This window comes from Oncorhynchus gorbuscha, linkage group LG04 (genome assembly GCF_021184085.1).
Source record: "Oncorhynchus gorbuscha isolate QuinsamMale2020 ecotype Even-year linkage group LG04, OgorEven_v1.0, whole genome shotgun sequence".
Classification (NCBI taxonomy): Eukaryota; Metazoa; Chordata; class Actinopteri; order Salmoniformes; family Salmonidae; genus Oncorhynchus; species Oncorhynchus gorbuscha.
In genome coordinates this window covers 39,214,140-39,233,018 of record NC_060176.1, presented here as the reverse complement: position 1 = coordinate 39,233,018, position 18,879 = coordinate 39,214,140, and positions in this window count along the sequence as shown.

Sequence of the window (18,879 nt, the reverse complement as noted above, 5' to 3'; positions counted from 1 at the left end):
AATGCCACAGACTGACTGTAGAAATGTCCATCAGAGCTGTTGCAAAATGTAATATTAATTTCTCTATCACATATCAGGTTTCAGGTAAGACCCAAGTGCAGAATGTGTTGAAGTAACAATGTTTATTGCAACAACAGGGTCAGGCAAACGACAGGTCATGGTAGGCAGGGGTCGGTACAGGACGGCAGGCAGGCCCAGGTTCAGGTCAGGCAGAGGTTGGTAATCCAGAGTAGGGGCAAAGGCACAGGACGGCAGGCAGGCTCGGAGTCAGGACAGGCAAGGGTCAAAACCAGAAGGGCAAGAAAAAGAGACTGGGGAAAAGCAGGAGCTGAGACAAAACAAGGGTTGACTTTAACAAACAAGACAAACCGGCACAGACAGTCAGAAAACAAAGGTATAAATACCCAGGAGATAAATGGGGAAGATGGGAGACACCTGGAGGGGGGTGGACAGGTGAAACAGATCAATGTCGTTTTAGAGAATTTGGCAGTACGTCCAACTGGCCTCACAACCGCAGGCCACGTGTAACCACGCCAGCTCAGGACCTCCATATCCGGCTTCTTCACCTGCTGGATCATCTGAGACCAGCCACCCAGACACCTTATGAAACTGCCTTTAACAAAGCCGTTTTGTGAGGGAAAACTCATTCTGATTGGCTTGGCCTGGCTCCCAAGTGTTTGGGCCTATGCCCTCCCAAGCCCACCGATGGCTGCACATCTGCCCAGTCATGTGGAATCCATAGACTAATGAATTCATTTCATTTGACTGATTTCCTTATTTGAACTGTAACTCAGGATAATCGTTGAAATTGCTGCATGTTGCGTTTATATTTTTGTTCGGTATACATGAATTACTCATATGTCCATATAAGTATGTCACATATATTTCATAAATATATTTACAAATTAGATTTTTTGTTTTAATATTTTTGACATGTGGGCTGCACTGCTATTTTCAGGTCTCTCCAGAGATGTTTGATCGGGTTCAAGTCCGGGCTCTGGCCTGCCCACTCAAGGACATTCTTGACCAGAAGCCACTCCTGTCTTGTCTTGGCTGTGTGCTTAGGATCATTGTTCTGTTGGAAGGTGAACCTTAGCCCCAGTCTGAGGTCCTGAATGCTCTGGAGCAGGTTTTAATCAAGGATGTCTCTGTACTTTGCTCCGTTCATTTTCCCCCTGATCCTGACTAGTCTCCCAGTTCCTGCCTCAGAAAAACATCCTGAAAGCACGATGCTTCCACCACCTGGCACGCCCTGGCCATAGAGAGACTTTTATTCTCTATTTTGGTTAGGCCAGGGTGTGACTAGGGTGGGCATTCTACGTTCATTTTCTATGTTTTGTATTTCTTTGTTGTTTGGCCGGGTGTGGTTCTCAATCAGAGGCAGCTGTCTATCGTTGTCTCTGATTGAGAACCATACTTAGGTAGCTTTTTTCCACTGGGTTTTTGTGGGTAGTTGGTTCCTGTTTTTTGTTTTGTCACCTGATAGGACTGTTTTGTTTTTTCGTTGTTTCACCTTTGTTATTTTGTGTTCACATTAATAAAGTTAACATGGACACGTACCACGCTGCAATTTGGTCCGATCCTTCATATTTCTCATCAGACGAGGATGAGAATCGTTACACCACCATGCTTCCCCGTGGGGATGGTATTGGCCAGGTGTTGTTCGGTGCCTGGTTTCTTCCAAACGAAACTCTTAGCATTCAGGCTAAAGAGTTCAATCTTGGCTTTATCAGACTAGAGAATCTTTTCCTTTAAAATTGAAGATTTATATTAACCAGCCATGCTATTTTTGCATAAATTATTTTGTACATAATGTTGCTGCTAGATTTGACATGGGTCCTCAGATCGTCAATGTTTTACAGCTGCACCATCGAGAGCATCCTGACGGGTTACATCACTGCCTGCTATGGAAACTGTTCAGCCTCCGACCGCAAGGCACTATAGAGGGTAGTGCATAAGGCCCAGTACATCACCGGGGCCAAGCTTCCTGCCACCCAGGACCTCTATACCAGGCGGTGTCAGAGGAAGGCCCTAAAGCTTGCCAAAGATTCCAGCCACTGTCATGTTTTGTCTTAGATTGTCTTGTCATTTTGCTTTTCCCTCTGTTCATTTTCCCCCTGCTGGTCTTTTTAGGTTCGTTCCCCTTTTTCTCTCTCCCTTCCTCTCTCTCTTCTCTCTATCGTTCCGTTCCTGCTCCCAGCTGTTCCTATTCCCCTAATCAATCATTTAGTCTTCCCACACCTGTTCCCTATCCTTTTCCCTGATTAGAGTCCCTATTTCTCCCCTTGTTTTCCGTTTCTGCCCTGTCGGATCCTTGTCTATTGTTCACCGTGCTGTGTCTGTGTATCGCCCTGTCGTGTCGTGTTTCCCTCAGATGCTGCGTGGTGAGCAGGTGTCTGAGTCTGCTACGTTCAAGTGCCTTCCCGAGGCAACCTGCAGTTCTTGATCGAGTCTCCAGTCTGTTCTCGTCATTACGAGTGGAATTATGCCTTATGATTGTAAATTTACTTTACTGGATTAAAGACTCTGTTTTCGCCAAGTCGCTTTTGGGTCCTCATTCACCTGCATAACAGCCACACTAGTCATAGACTGTTCTCTCTGCTACCCCACGGCAAATGGTACCGGAGTGCCAAGTCTAGGTCCAAGAGGCTTCTAAACGGCTTCTACCCCCAAGCCGTAAGACTCCTGAACAGCTAATCAAATGGATACCAAGACTATTTGCATCCCCCCCCACACACACACCGCTTCTACTCTCTGTTATTATCTATGCATAGCCACTTTAATAACTATACCTACATGTACATAATTACCTCAATTACCTCGACATCGGCGCCCCCGCACATTGGCACATTGACTCTGTACCGGTACTCCCTGTACATAGCCCCGCTATTGTTATTTACTGCTGCTCTTTCATTTTTTGTTATTCTTATCTCTTACCTTTTTAGGGATTTTCTTTGTTGGTTTTTAAGGGCTTGAAAGTAAGCATTTAACTGTAAGGTCTACACCTGTTGTATTCGGCGCATGTGACATATACAATTTGATTTGATTTTGATCTACCACCTCTACCTTTTTTGGCTTGCTTGAGGCTGGAGAACATCTTCTGCCAAGGTACCTGGAAGTTGCTGACCCACATTGTGCTCATGCTAATCGTTGTTGTAGGCAAAGAAGAGGCCGGGCTCTGAGGGGACAGCTATTCACTCATACCACTGACTGGCTCACAAGGCAGAGGGGATGATGAGCGAGCACCAGAATATTTAAAGAAGAAATATAAAACAATTAAGGCAAAAAATACAATGCATATGACATTTCTTTAACTCAGGCGGACATGTGCTCCTTGTAAAAAAGGTCAGGGTAGAGCCCTGCATGGCTGCATTATTTACCCCATATGTTGTTTCACTTCCGAGAGGAGTAAAACTTTTCTTCTCCTGACACTGATGCCACAACACTGTACAATCAAAATTAGCTAATAATCGTTCATCTTTTTTCCGGCTATGCATGTTTGTCGAGGGACAGATCATTAGAAAATGACAAACTATTTAGAGATCCACATTTACATCAACTTCAGCAATGTCATTTACAAAATAGCCTCCAACACTCTACTCACCAAATTGGATGCAGTCTATCACAGTGCCATCTGTTTTGTTACCAAAGCCCCATATACTACCCACCACTGTGACCTGTATGCTCTCGTTGGCTGGCCCTTGCTTCATACTCCTCGCGAAACCCACTGGCTCCAGGTTATCTACAAGTCTCTGCTAGGTAAAGCCCCGCCTTATCTCAGCTCACTGGTCACCATAGCAGCACCCACCCGTAGCAAGTGCTCCAGCAGGTATATCTCACTGGTCACCCCGAAAGCCAATTCTTCCTTTGGACGCCTCTCCTTCCAGTTCTCTGCTGCCAATGATTGGAACTAACTGACAAAATCTCTGAAGCTGGAGACTCTTACCTCCCTCACTAGCTTTAAGCACCAGCTGTCAGCCAGCTGTCAGCCTCTCACCCCCCCCCCCCTTTAAGATTTAGATGCACTATTGTAAAGTGACTGTTCCACTGGATGTCATAAGGTGAATGCACCAATTTGTAAGTCGCTCTGGATAAGAGCGTCTGCTAAATGACTTAAATGTAAATGTAAATGTCAGAGCAACTCACAGATCACTGCACCTGTACATAGCTCATCTGTAAATAGCCCATCCAATCTACCTCATCCCCATACTGTATTTATTTGTTTATTTATCTTGCTCATTTGAACCCCAGGATCTCAACTTGCACATTCATCCTCTGCACATCCTACCATTCCAGTGTTTAATTGCTATATTGTAATTACTTTGCCATCATGGCCTATTTATTACCATACCTCTCTTATCCTACCTCATTTGCACATGCTGTATATAGATTTTCCTACTCTATTATTGCTAGTATGTTTGTTTATTCCATGTGTAACTCTGTTGTTGTATGTGTCAAACTGCTTTGCTTTATCTTGGCCAGGTCGCAGTTGCAAATGAGAACTTGTTCTCAGCTAGCGTACCTGGTTAAATAAAGGTGAAATAAAATAAATAATAATTCTTAATTTGTCTTAAAACAAATACAAAGGCATACATCTATCTGTTAGGCTATGCACTGCATCCATCCCAGCAGAAGAGGACAAACAAATTATTTTCAAAACCATTTGTGTATATTCGTTTCTTTCTTTTATGTATTTTTTAAAATAATTTTGTCCCTTTTATTTCAAGTGCCTCGCTCCCTCATAGCATAAACCATTTATTTTGAGGGCAAAAAAATGAACTATTAACCTTGTGTATGTGGGAGAGAGAGTAAGTGTAGTGTCCATAACAATTACATAAACATGTCACATGTATCAATCAAGTCTCACCTCTTTGCTCGAAGGACTGAAGCAATTTCCGGCACTGTATCCGCGTCAAATAGTCTTTTATGTCCGGCTGAACATATTCAAGGTCTCTAATATTCTCCACTCAAACATTTCCACTCAGATGCTCCAACAAAGATATCAGCGTCTCGGTCTCCAACTCGGGCAACTGGTGTTTAATTGCATCTTGAAGACCCTATATGCCTACACTGGTTTAAGGAGAACACACTGAGTGATGCAGGGAAACAACAGAGAAACCTCACACTTTGTAAACTGGTACTTGGTAATAATCACTCAAACTATCTGCATTAACACACATAATTAATCAGAATCGGGTATAAAATGAACCACGGGATCGACCAGTGACAGACTGATACACCCCAACGATTACATGGACCTGTGACCAGAATCAGTGAGCTCTTTACAAATGTGTATCCATCATCATTTTCTAAAGGCCTTTAGTATATTTTGTTCCTTTGAATACAACTGTAGACACCTCTGCAGTAATTTGCTTTGTGAACCCTTTTGACTGTCGTTATATAATTTCTCTTCAAATTCATTCATGACACCAACAACTTCCATGCTATGTGGAAACAATTGGCCGCTGCATAAGTATGATGGGAGTAACTCAGACTTGATCCCTTAAATTATGTCTTGGTCTGTGGTGGACAGCTCCTCAACACATTGCTGATAATTTCTGATTGTTCTCTTTGGACGAAGCTTGCGAGGAGCTCTTTGAAATGTCTCTCTTTCAACTAAGCAGTATCAGCAGAAAAACTTAGCACAGCTAAAGTTCTGTAAACCCACCAATACAGCGGGGTTGTCCCCAGCAAAGGTTGATCAATGACCCTTTAAGAGTTTCCCCATGCCCTGTCTCAAAGCCCGAATCCTCATTATCCTTAAGATCTACAATCAGATTGGAAAACAATTTATCATGCCCAAAAGATTTAAAATCATTCTCCCTACAGAGCAATACCAATTATATGGGATCGATTGATGATTGATTATGAGGCAGGAGCACACCCAGTGTCATGTACAGTACCAGTCAAAAGTTTGGACACACCAACTCATTCAAGGGTTTTTCTTTATTTTCACGATTTATTAATCAAATCAAATCAAATGTATTGATATAGCCCTTCATACATCAGCTGATATCTCAAAGTGCTGTACAGAAACACAGCCTAAACCCCTAAACAGCAAGCAATGCAGGTGTAGAAGCACGGTGGCTAGGAAAAACTCCCTAGAAAGGCCAAAACCTAGGAAGAAACCTAGAGAGGAAACAGCCTATGTGGGGTGGCCAGTCCTCTTCTGGCTGTACCGGGTGGAGATTGTAACAGAACATGGCCAAGATGTTCAAATGTTCATAAATGACCAGCATGGTCAAATAATAATAACAACAGGCAAAACAGTTGAAACTGGAGCAGCAGCATGGCCAGGTGGACTGGGAACAGCAAGGAGTCATCATGTCAGGTAGTCCTGAGGCATGGTCCTAGGGCTCAGGTCCTCCGAGAGAGAGAAAGAAAGAGAGAAAGAGAGAATTAGAGAGAGCATACTTAAATTCACACAGGACACCGGATAGGACAGGAGAAGTACTCCAGATATAACAAACTGACCCTAACCCCCCGACACATAAAATACTGCAGCATAAATACTGGAGGCTGAGACAGGAGGGGTCAGGAGACACTGTGGCTCCATCCGAGAACATCCCCGGACAGGGCCAAACAGGAAGGATATAACCCCACCCACTTTGCCAAAGCACAGCCCCCACACCACTAGAGGGATATCTTCAACCACCAACTTACCATCCTGAGACAAGGCCGAGTATAGCCCACAATGTTCTCCGCCACGGCACAACCCAAGGGGGGTTACATTGTAGAAAAGTAGTGAAGACATCAAAACTATGAAATAACACATATGGAATCATGTAGTAACCAAAAAGGTATTAAACAAATCAAAATATAGTTTATATTTGAGATTTTTCAAAGTAGCCAGCCTTTGCCTTGATGACAGATTTCAACACTCTTGGCATTCTCTCAACCAGCTTCATGCGGAAGGCTTTTGCAACAGTCTTGAAGGAGTACCCACATATGCACAGGACTTGTTGGCTGCTTTTTATCACTCTGCAATCCAACTCATCCCAAACCATCTCAATTGAGTTGAGGTCGGGTCATTGTTGAGGCCAGGTCATCTGATGCAGCACTCCATCACTCTCCTTCTTGGTCAAATAGCCCTTATACAGCCTGGAGGTGTGTTTTGGGTCATTGTCCTGTTAAAAAAAAAATTATAGTCCCACTTAGCACAGCATCAAATTTTCTGCATTGACTGACCTTCATGTCTTAATGTAATGATGGACTGCCGTTTCTATATGCTTATTTGAGCTTTTCTTGCCATAATATGGACTTGGTCTTTTACCAAATAGGGCTATCTTCTGTATACCACAACTGATTGGCTAAAACACATTAAGAAATAAAGAAATTCCCCTAATGAACTTTTAACAAGACACACCTGTTAACTGAATTACATTCCAGGTGACTACCTCATGAAGCTGGTTGAGGGAATGCCAAGAGTGCACAAAGCTGTCAAACCTGTGACTGCTTTGAAGAATCTCAAATATAAAATATATTTTGATTTGTTTAAAACTTTTTTGGTCACTACATGATTCCATATGTGTTTGCATATGTGTTATTTCATAGTGCTGATGTCTTCACTATTATTCCACAATAATAACGAAAAACCCTTGAATGTGTAGGTGTGTCCAAACTTTTGACTGGTGCTGTACATGTACAGTGGATTCGGAAAGTATTCAGACCCCTTGTTAAATTACAGAGTTATTCTAAAATGGGTTAAATAAAACATTTCCCTCATCAATCTACAGACAATACCCCATTATCACAAACCAATAACAGGTTTTTAGAAATGTTTGCAAATTTCTTTAAAGTAAAAAACTGTAATACCTTATTTACAATAGGAATTACAGCGAAAGCATACCATGATATTGTTCGAGGACGGCGCCCAACATCAACATATTTTTCAACCAGCACAGGCTTCACAAAATCACACATAGCGATTAAATAAATCACTTACTTATGAAAATCTTCCTCTGTTTGCAATCCCAAGGGTCCCAGCTACAACATGAATGGTCGTTTTCTTAGATAAATCCTTCTTTATATCCCAAAACATCAGATTAGTAAACTAAGTAATTTCAGTAATCCACTCATTCAACATGCAGACAAAGGAGTCCAAAAATCTACCGCTAAACTTTGTTCAAAAAAGTCAAACTACGTTAAATCCTCAGATATCCTAAAATGTAAATAAACTATAATATTCCATATGGAAAATAGTATGTTTAATAGAAAGTCAAATTAGTAGGCGCGCGTCCTCTTCATCACGCACCAACAGACCGATTTTGAATTGAGTGTCTTTGTACAAAAACTCAAAATTCTTGCTCATTTTTGAAGACACAAGCCTGAAACAATGAACAAAGACTGTTTACATTTAGTGGAAGCCATAGGAATTGCAATCTGCGAGCTGGAATGACATAGAACCCCAAGCTTCCCATTATAAGAGCCTGGGAGCTGTTGGTTTTTCTTTGGATTTTCGCCCAATCATATCAATTGTGTTATAGTCTCATACATTATTTTAACATTTCTACAAACTGCATATTGTTTTCTATCCAATGCTACAAATTATATGCAAATCCTGGCTTCTGGGCCTGAGTAACATGCAGTTTATGGAAATTCACACGGAAATTCAGGAAAATAGACTGTATCCCTAAGATTAACCTTGATTCTTGCTGTTTTTACCAGTCCACTGATGTCCCTCTCTTCTTCATTGTTCCTCTTTTGGGTCTACGGATTATATCTAAAGTGTGTTTACTATTTTTATGCTCCACTATGGTCTTAATCTTAGTGAACAGGGAGTGGTACCTACTGCCAAGTGGTTCTCCTTCCTCAGTCAGGTCTCCAACATTTTTTAGGTACCGCGTTACAATGGATTTTGCAATTTCACCAGAGATGCTGACATACACTCACAAATATTTACAGATGCGCAATTGAGAACATGTTATCGGGCTGCCGCTTGGTACGGCAAGTGCACCACCCGCAACCACAGGGCTCTCCAGAGGGTGGTGCGGTCTGCCCAACGAATCACCGGGAGCAAACTATCTGCCCTCCAGGACACCTACAGCACCCAATTTCATAGGAAGGTCAAAAAGATCATCAAGGACAACAACCACCCAAGCCACTGCCTGTTCACCCCGCTATCATTCTGAAGGAAAGGTCAGCACAGTTGCATCAAAGCAGGGACCGAGAGACTGAAAAACAGCTTGTATCTCAAGGCTATCAGACTGTTAAATAGCCATCACTAGCACATAGAGGCTGCTGCCTATATACATAGACTTGAAATCTATGGCAAATTCAATAAACAGAACACTAGCCACTTTAATAATGTTTACACATCTATTGCTTTACTGATCTCATCTGTATATACTGTATTCTATACTAATCTACTGTATCCTAGTCTGTGCCGCTCTGACATCGCTCGTCCATATATTTATATATTCTTAATTACATTCCTTCACTTAGATTTGTGTGTATTGGGTATATGTTGTGAAATTGTTAGATGTTACTTGTTAGATATTACTGCACTGTCGGAGCAAGAAACACAAGCATTTCGCTACACCCGCAATAACATCTGCTAAACACATGTATGTGACCAATAAAATGTGATTTGATTTGATACACTTGTCCTCCTCCAATCATCAGTGAACTTTCCTTTTCACCAAGTTATGGCTCTGCGACCACTTCAATACCCTCACAGGCATTGAGATTGACAGTCGCCTAACTCAAGCTCTCCTGAACAACGGTGAGAGAATTGTCAACTTTATTTAAATCCAAAAGACCAAGTCGAAGAGAGAGATCCAACGCCTGCTCAATGAAATCAAGGCAATGACGATCTAACAGCCACTGCTGCCATTCTTTTGTTGATGACCCACTTCAAAGGGAAGGAGGATTCGCTCTTCCTCTTGGCAGATTTAAGGAATAGTGTTTTTATACTTATAAAGTGTATATATGAATAATTATCTTTATACTGTACTATTACAGATGATTTTAATAATTTTTGTGTGTAGTTTGGGGGATTTAGGTCACTGCAATTCAGGTTGATGTAAACATATTTTATCCACTTGAACGAACGCGCACGCACACACACATCCACACAGAAATCAGAACCATGAAGAGCTACTTTATATTTACAGTTGAAGTCGGAAATTTACATACACTTAGGTTGGAGTCATTAAAACTTGTTTTTCAACCACTCCACAAATTTCTTGTTAACAAACTATCATTTTGGTAAGTCGGTTAGGACATCTACTGTGTGCATGACACAAGTAATTCTTCCAACAATTGTTTACAGACAGATTATTTCACTTATATAATTCACTGTATCACAATTCCAGTGGGTCAGAAGTTTACATACACTAAGTTGACTGTGCCTTTAAACAGCTAGAAAAATTCCAGAAAATGATGTCATGGCTTTAGAAGCTTCTGATAGGCTAATTAACATAATTTGAGTCAATTATAGGTGTACCTGTGGATGTATTTCAAGGCCTACCTTCAACATGGGAAAATCAAAAAAAATCAGCCAAGACCTCCACAAGTCTGGTTCATCGTTCGGAGCAATTTCCAAATGCCTGAAGGTACCACGTTCATCTGTACAAACAATAGTACGCAAGTATAAACACCATGGGACCAAGCAGCCGTCATACCGCTCAGGAAGGAGATGTGTTCTGTCTACTAGAGATGAATGTACTTTGGTGCGAAAAGTGAAAATCAATCAGCAAAGGACCTTGTGAAGAGGGAGGAAACTGGTACAAAACAGGTACAAAAGTATCTATATCCACAGTAAAACGAGTCCTATATTGACGAACAAAAATATAACTGTTTGGCCATAATGACCAACATTATGTTTGGAGGAAAAAGGGGAATGCTTGCAAGCTGAAGAACACCATCCCTACCACGAGAGTGGCAGCATCATGTTGTGGGGGTGCTTTGCTGCATAAGGGCCTGGTGCACTTCACGAAATAGATGGCATCGTGAGGGACGAAAATTATGTGGATATATTGATGCAACATCTCAGACAACTATCAGGAAGTTAAAGCTTGGTCGCAAATGGGTCTTCCAAATGGACAATGACCCCAAGCACACTTCCAAAGTTGTGGCATAATGGCTTAAGGACAACAAAGTCAAGGTTTTGGAGTGGCCATCACAAAGCCCTGACCTCAATTCTTTAGACAATTTGTGTGCAGAACTGAAAAAGCATGTACGAGCGAGGAGACCTACACACCTGACTCAGTTACACCAGCTCTGTCAGGAGGAATGGGCCAAAATTCAACCAAGTTATTGTGGGAAGCTTGTGGAAGGCTACCCAAAATATTTGAACCAAGTTAAACAATTTAAAGACAATGCTATCAAATACTAATTGAGTGTATGTAAACTTCTGACCCGCTGGGAATGTGATGAAAGAAATAAAAGCTGAAATAAATCTTTCTCTCTACTATTATTCTGACATTTCACAGTCTTTAAATAAAGTGGTGATCCTAACTGACCTAAGACAGGGACTATTTACTTGGATTAAATGTAAGGAATTGGGAAAAACTGAGTTTAAATGTATTTGGCTAAGGTGTATGTAAACTTCAGACTTCAACTGTAGCTTAAGTTTATTGGACTAAATTGTTTTTGGTATCTTTTAGTTGTCACTGTATTTGACTAAACAGAGGTGATTTGCTGATGTGAATTTAAAATGGTGCTGGAATAGTGGAGACAGCTCCTGTTTTCTTTGCAACTTGCGGTAACTCTCTGTGGTTCTAAATCAAATAGTCGTTTATTGGTCTGAAAATACATTAATTTGTTTGACCATGCTGTAGGTCATGTAACTCTCTGTTACTGCCCATGCAATATGCTTTGGGGGGGCTTGGCTTCGCCAGTGATTTTACCCACACACCGATACTGCACTGTTGCCGGCTTAATACAGTCATTTTGCTGTAAAGCAAAGTTACAGTATTAAGCAGGCAATTGTGGTGCCTGTATAATGCTGTAAATTTACAGGGGAAAGTTTTACAGTGTGTGTAAAAAGAAAAGCATAATTACACATCCTTTTCACAGTGCATTGTTAATGAAATAACCATACATTCCAATACACATGCTAGCTTGCCACTCGGCATAAATGCTTACATTACACAGCTTTTAATTTAAGTGGTGTGGACGTTCGGATATTTCAACAGAGCCCATTAAATGTAAATAATTACAAGTGATCATTCAAATGTAATAAATTATTAAAAAGTAATGTAACTTATAATTGTGTCATAAAATCCATACACGAGGTAAGTAACAAGTCTTTACTTTCATGTTCCATACAGTGATAGATTTTTATGATACTGTAGCCTACTCTATATCTATTTAGATATAGGTATTTGATTTATATTTCCATAGCTATTCAAGTGATAGAGCATTGGTATTGCATTGAGATCTGATATATAGCTTTGCACTGCATCGTTTGACAAACCAACCGATGACTCTCTCTCAGTCAGAAAGTATGGACTGATGCTGTGATGGGGTGGAAACCTACCAGGGTAACAGTCATTAAGTTTCAGTGTGGCTTTCCATTTATCAGTCAGATATTCCCATTATCAATCGCTGGCCTGTGAAAGGCAGAGGCTGCCTGTGGGCGGTTTTGACAATCAGACACATGACTCACTCAGCACTTACTTGGTGTTGCCCTGGATGACAGCTGGATGAGCGCCCTGTATGGCCCATATTAATAGAATAACTAGAATGGTATGGCCCCTGGTTCACCCAGCAAATAACATTGACTTGAATGGGTATTGCTGTTCTAGTAATTATATTTATTTAGCCCCAGCTCTATTTAGTTAGGAACCGTGCTTGATCCTGTTCCCTCTCAGTTTTGGACTGTTTCATTCCGGAATCTATGTGCCAGGATCCAGTACCTCTGTTGTCGTAGAAAATACAGTAATTGTCACTGTTTGCAATGTAAAAATTATAATAAAAGCAATCAGAAGTAATTCAAGTTGACTCCTCTGTAATTCTCCTGCCCCTAAAAAATGCAATGTGAAAATGTGGCGGATATATTCTAAGAATTGATTCGTGTTGTGCCAATCTGGGTTTATGGTTTGCACAAAATTGTAGCCTATATAGACCAACACGTGGCCATTGCTGTGGTGAGGGAGAGAGAGAGAAGCAAGCCTGTATCTCTCATGGTAATAGAATGAGATTCACTTTCTATGATCTCTCTCCATCTCTCTGCTCTGATAGACATGAGCCTGCAACTCTCATCTCTCCAGCGTTGCACTTCATCATTTATTTCCTTATAGAATCATAGCCACGGGAAGTGTCCCTGAGGTGCTGCAGCGCCTCTGATGAATTGAAATACATTTGCCAAGTTATAGAATTACTGCTGTCTGTTCAGAAAGAAATGAAATCATTCTGAATAGTACACCAGGAGTAAGCCTATAATTTAGCCACAGAGGATCAATAGCTTATTGTGAGTAGCCCAATCACAAGGAATGCCTACGGTCTCTGCAAATCTGTCAGTTAACAACATGCAGCCAAAACAGGCCTTGCAATATTTCAAATACAATCATGGGAAAACACAGATTGGAATGTATCCTGCTGAAAAGATATGACTAATCTGTCTGTAGGCTACCAAGTTATCAACTCTAAATATTAGTTAACTGGCTAACATTTAGTCCAGCAAACACATTCTTCACACGCTAGGAACAGATTATAATTAAAAACCTTATAACAAAACCGTTTTCTGGAGACTTGTGAGAGGAGTGCTGATGATGTCGCCCCCACTGCATGCACTTTTGGTCGCCTGATTGCGTCCAGACTGAGGAGAAATCCACAGTCTGTTTTGGCTGACCTCCTGAAGTGGTCAGCCAAATCTGAATTCAGTCAGACCACAACACGACTTGTGTGCATCTACACCCGTCTTTTCAATGTGATCTTCGTATTCTGATAACAGAAGTCGCATATAATTGTCAAGTGTAGACAATGACCTCAGTTTGTCAGTGTCAAAGTAGCCTGTCATTTCGATCATTTGTAAGGTATAAAAAAATATTCAGCTAAAAAGTATTCAGTCATCCAAAATAATGTAGAATTGCATGAAATATGTTTATTAAAGGACACATTTTTCCTGGACCCTAGGCTACAAAATTGTTTTCCCATGTGTGCATCTTCTGCAAGTGCCTCTACTCTACTGCTCTATGCAAATTTTTGTTCCGGCACCTCCAAATTTACATATAAGCATGGTTAGGCACCTCCCAATTTAAATATAAGCATGGTTAGGATGAGAAGAGCCTCAGTAGTAATGTTAAATGTTGACAGATGGATGGATGGATGGATGGATGGATGGATGGATGGATGGATGGATGGATGGATGGATGGATGGATGGATGGATGGATGGATGGATGGATGGGTGGATGGGTGGGCGGGTGGGTGGGCGGACAGACAAACAGATCAATTGAAATGAACAGTAGCCGACGGATACAGTTGATATCTTTGAGCAGAAATTTGCATAGATTAGATACAATAAGATAAGATTAATTTAATTGTCCCTGAATGGAAATTTGTCTTGGACCATCATATTGGAATTCTCACCAGGGATGTTTCACGGACTTCTTACACATGCATTGTTTAAATCAACCTGACCATGTTGGGAACTCCCTATCAAATCTGCACCGTCTGCTCTGACTCAATACTGATGAGTTTAAGCCAGTCCCCAAGCACACACTCATGTGCTTACACACAGCCACACTCACGAACACACTCATGTGCAGACACACACAGTATGTTCACATGTTAACACCACCTTTTGTCATGTGAGGAGAATAACATGTTTTCACCTCTCATATGAAGTGCAGTTTCACATGTGAAAAACCGAAAAAGACGACTATATCGGTCCACTAATACAGGACTAGTAAAGGCCCAGTCCACTACTTTTTATATAATATTTTCTGTTAATTCAAATTTTAAGGAGGTGCTGAAGCACCCTCACAACTATTACTTCCCATGTCTATAGCTGAAGATACCTTTGTAGCTAGCGACCTCCACCTAATAATTATAATAAAATTAAAAACTTAATTACCATGACAATAAACTTAAACAGAAGGTAACATTTATATAATTGGCTTAGCTGCCAGTGTGTATTATTTAACATTTCTATTAAAACAGTACTCAATAATAAGAATGGGTAAATGTTTACAAGTTGCTCGCTATCCCATAAAGCCATCACCGAAAATCACATCTTCTTCTGTAGCTTGGCTGGACTGAAGACGATCAAAGTTTGAAAGCATTCTAAGTATGAGGTGTCCGTCTCGCAACGGAGCATTCAACCGAAATGGGGCATTGTGTTCCCAGTCTTCTGTGGATGTCCCCATTGAAATGCATGACATCCGGTGCATATGGGTAATGTGATCGAGAATTTACTAACACGCGATATCTCAGACAGCACTGGCCCGATTGTGACAACTTGGGTGAATGATGTGTAGAGATCCGGCATTAACAACATTACACTGATTGGCTCAAGGCGGGAGCTAAAGTAATTACTGAAATTTGTGAATCATACCAAGACAAGAAGTAAGAGGGATAACTGGGCCCAAAATCAATTTTCTCCAGCAGGTGGTGTTTTTTCTTCGGCATATGACATTGAGTACAGGGAGTGGATTGGTTAAAGAGACTGCAGGGCTCGACATTTGGCCCTGCAAAATCTACCAAGCTAACCGGGCCATTTAAACAAGCTTTCATAAGTCCCGCTTGGACCAGTAGCCTACATTTTCAAACTCCAAAACAGAAACATATATTTGTATTCAATCCTTCACAATCTTTTATCTTTTATCAACCAGGGCTGCAGTTCAAACTCAAAGTAGACAGCCCTAAACCCTCAGCCCTTGAATGACGTTGTACATTGTCATATCGGAGTGTATCTTAAATGAGACTTGTTTCAGGAAAATAGGCCTATGTCGCGCGTCACTACATCACAGGAGAGGCATTGAACGTAAACATTTGTTTTTTATCAAAATAAGTTTTGGGGCAGAAATGCCTTCTGGAACATGTGAACTTTCATGTGCCTTAATAACAAACGTGTATGCCATCTGTTAATACAAATACAGTGGTTAGATTACGAGCCTAGTTGGTTTAGCCATGGAAAAAGCCAGGAACCTTCCCACTAGTCATGGTTGGCAGAGGTAATGGATGGGCTGAGAGATGATTGGTCTGCCATGTAGCTCGCTTCTGTCTATAACAAAGGGCTGCTGAGTATGTGCATGTAATCCTTTCTAAGGCGGCTATTTTGAAAGATATCACAAATAACTCAAAGTGTTGGTCTCCACTTTCTGGAGGACAAAGTTTTGAAATAATTGGAATGCACGGTGGAACCATGGCATCCGTGAGAGGGAGAAGCGTTCATCCATGTGTACTGGTAAGAGAGAGTCGATCTAGCTACATTTTCAGATAGTATACACTACCGGTCAAAAGTTTTAGAACACCTACTCATTCAAGGGATTTTTCTTTATTTTTGCTATTTTCTAAGTTGTAGAATAATAGTGAAGACATCAAAACTATGAAACAACACATTTGGAATCATGTAGTAACTAACAAAGTGTGAAACAAATCAAAATATATTGTATATTTTTGATTCTTCAAATAGCCACCCTTTGCCTTGATGACAACTTTGCACACCCTTGGAATTCTCTCAATCAGCTTCACCTGGAATGCTTTTCCAACAGTCTTGAAGGAGTTGCCACGTATGCTTAGCACTTGCTGGCTGCTTTTCCTTCACTCAGCGGTACGATTCATCCCAAAGGAGGTCTTGGTCAAATAGCCCTTACACAGGCTAGAAGTGTGTTGGGTCATTGACCAACAAATGATAGTCCCACTAAGCCCAAACCAGATAGGATGGTGTATCACTGCAGAAGGCTGCGATAGCCATGCTGGTTAAGTGTGCGTTGATTTCTAAATAAATCACAGGCAATGTTACCAGCAAAGCACCTCCACTGGATAACTCCTCCTCCATGCTTTACGGTGGGAAATACAAGCTAACTAACTAGCTAACATTGAATCTAGTTGGTTAGCTACCTGCAGATTTATATATGGCAGTAACGTTATGAGTTTGGATTCTGGTTCATTGTTTAGTTGGCTAGCTAGCTACAAAAACTACTCCACTATGCAAGGTACCATTTCACTATATCGTTTACACCTTCTGTATCATCTCCATGTGACAAATAAACTGTGTGTTCACCAGAGACAGTAATCTGGAGAACAACATGACCTGCACCAAAGTTAAATTAGGATTTAACATTAGGCCAGCCAGACAGTGTCCAAGTTCTAAAATTCTCCGGTAGAATGCCCTATTTCATCACACTCACAGCCATAAGCTATTTTCTGTAATTAGCTTGCCATTAAACTCACAACAAGATCATTATTTACAAATTATTTCCCTGTAACAATGAATACAACTTAGCTCAAGTTAAGACGTTAAGACGTATATGAGGTGGTCATTATTTGAATTGGCTAGCCGGCTAATGTTAATGTTAGCTAGCTAGCTAACTAGCTAACAAGCTAGAAACTAACCAAAACATTGTTTAGAAAGTTGAGCTGAAAAACAACCAACCTAAATCTATCAATGTAATTCTTTTTTTATTACAGATAGTAATGCGTAGTTGTCACGGTTCATGAATCCACTGCCTCCCTCTCTCTTTCTCTCTCTCTCTCTCTCTCTCTCTCTCTCTCTCTCTCTCTCTCTCTCTCTCTCTCTCTCTCTCTCTCTCTCTCTCGCTCTCCCGTGTTTGGTTGGGCGTGGTTCCCAATCTCGGCCTGATTGTCTGCGCCAGCTGGAACCACTTATCTTCCCTTTATATGTTCTGTAACCAGTGTTTCCTATTGTCAGATCGTTGTTACTTCCCTGAGGTTGTGTCGTGTGTCCTTGCTCATTCTCTCGCCGCCCTTGTGTGGATTATCTGCTGTGCTCCTTCCTACCCATTCCGGACACACTCCACTGGATTTCTCAGCATGCTCCACTGGATTTCTCAGCACGCTATCATCGGAAGATGCGCCCTAGTCCCTGGGTCGGATTCCGTCTGAGTACAGTCTGTCTGTCCTGTTGCTGCTGTAACTGTATTCATTAAACCATCGTTGCTTGCATCTTGCATCCGCCTCTGTATTGTCACAGTAGTACCTGTATTCAATGGTTAAATGGGAAAGAGGGAGGTGGTTGTCGTCTTAGAGCTAACATTTTTTTTGCAGAAGTGCTGCCTGCCAGCAGTAATCTTCTCTGATTGACTGAAAGATTCAAGGGGCTATCATCGTTAAGTAACATAATATACTGAACAAAAATATAAACGCAACATGTAAAGCGTTGGTCCCATGTTTCACGAGCTGAAATAAAAGATCCTCACAACCGCACACACACTGTAAACACACCAGCCCAGGACCTCCACATCCGGCTTCTTCACCTGTGGGATCATCTGAGACCAGTCACTGGTACCGCTGATGAAACTGTGGGTTTGCACAACCAAATAATTTCTGTACAAACTGTCAGAAATAGTCTCAGGGAAGCTCAATTGCACGCTAGTCATCCTCACAAGGGTCTTGACGTGACTGCAGTTTGGCGTCGTAACCGACTTCAATGGGCAAATGCTCACCTTCGATTGCCACTGGCACCCTGGAGAAGTGTGCTCTTCATGAATGAATCCCAGTTTCAAATGTACCGGGCAGACAATGAACGCAATTGCATTTTATTGATGTCAATTTGAATGCACAGAGATACCATGATGAAATCCTGAGGCCCATTGTCCTGTTATTCATCTGCCACCATCACCTCTTGCTGCAGCATGATAATGCACTGCCCCATGTCGCAAGGATATGTACACAATTACTGGAAGCTGAAAATGTCCCCGTTCTCCCATGCATATTCACCAGACATGTTACCAATTGAGCATGTCTGG